Source organism: Physeter macrocephalus, chromosome 4 (assembly GCF_002837175.3).
Source record: "Physeter macrocephalus isolate SW-GA chromosome 4, ASM283717v5, whole genome shotgun sequence".
Classification (NCBI taxonomy): domain Eukaryota; kingdom Metazoa; phylum Chordata; class Mammalia; order Artiodactyla; family Physeteridae; genus Physeter; species Physeter macrocephalus.
This window is the reverse complement of record NC_041217.1, coordinates 78293439-78295165: the sequence shown is the minus strand read 5'-3', so window position 1 is coordinate 78295165 and position 1727 is coordinate 78293439.

The window sequence follows — 1727 nt, the reverse complement described above, 5'->3', positions numbered from 1 at the left end:
AGAATCTCTGAGTTTGAAGATATGTCAATAGTAACGTCCAAAACTAAAAAACAAAGAGAAAAAATATTGGAAAAAAAAACAGGACAGAATATCCCCAGATTTTGGTACAACTATAAAAGGTGTATTATATGAGTAATGCGAATATGAGAGAGAGAAGAAAGAGAGAAAGCAAGAGAAGAAATATTTGAAGCAATAATGACTAAAGATTTCCCCCAAATTAATGTCAGCCACCAAACCCCAGTTCCAGGAAGGTCAGAGAATGCCAAGCAGGCATATTATCTTCAAATTACAGAAAATCAAAGATTAAAAGAAAAGTCTTGACCGACGCCAGAGAGAAAAAAAGCACACTACCTATAGAGGAGCAAAGACAAGAATTACATCCTTCTCAGAAACCATGTAAGCAAGAAGAGAGTGGAGTGAAATATTCAAGGTGTTGAGAGAAAAAAAGAACACCAACATAGAATTCTGTATTTTGTGAAACTGCCTTTTTAAACTGAAGAGAAATACTTTCTTAGACAAACAAAAATTGAGAGCATTTGTTACCAGTAACCCTACACTGCAAGAAATGTTGAAAAAAGCTCCTCAGAGAAAGAGAAAATTGTATAGGTCAGAAACTTAGATCTACACAAAGAAAGAGCATTAGAGAAGGAATATGTGAAGTTAAAAACTTTTATTTTTCTTATTCTCAGTTGATCTAACAGATAAGAGCTTGTTCAAAATAATAAAGTAACAATTATATATATATATTTATGTATATGCCTATGTATAAATGAAATGAATGACAACAATGATAAAAGAGACAGGAGGGAGGAATTAGGAATATTTTTTTATTATAAGATACTCACACTACCCGTGAAGTGGTATAGTGTTATTTGAAAGTGAACCTGGATTCATTGTAAATGTACATTGCAAACTCTAGGGCAACCACTTAAAAAACAAGGATAATTGACATCCTAAGAAAGGAGACAGACGTTCACAGAAAGAGAGACAAAATGAAAAGGCAGAGGACTTTGTACCACATGAAGGAACAAGATAAAACCCCAGAAAAACAACCAAATAAAGTGGAGATAGGCAACCTTCCAGAAGAAGAATTCAGTATGATAGTGAAGATGATCCAAGACCTCTGAAAAAGAATGAAGGCAAAGATCGAGAAGATGCAAGAAATGTTTAACAAAGACCTAGAAGAATTAAAGAACAAACACCTAGAAGAATTAAAGAACAAACAAACAGAGATGAACAATACAATAACTGAAATGAAAAAGAGATAAACAATACAATAACTGAAATGAAAAATACACTAGAAGAAATCAATAGCAGAATAATTGAGACAGAAGAACTGATAAGTGACCTGGAAGACAGAATGGTGGAATTCACTGTCGTGGATGAAGAATAAAGAAAAAAGAATGAAAATAATAACGAAAAAATAATGAATAAAGAAAGAAAGAAAAGAATGAAAAAAGAATGAAAAGAAATGAAGACAGCCTAAGAGACCTCTGGGACAACATTATACACAACAACATTCGCATTATAGGGGTCCCAGAAGGAGGAGCGAGAGAGAGAGGACCTGAGAAAATATTTGAAGAGATAATAGTCGAAAACTTCCCTAACATGGGAAAGGAAATAGCCACCCAAGTCCAGGAAGCACAGAGAGTCCCAGGCAGGATAAACCCAAGGAGAAACATGCCGAGACACATAGTAATCAAATTGACAAAAATTAAAGACAAAGA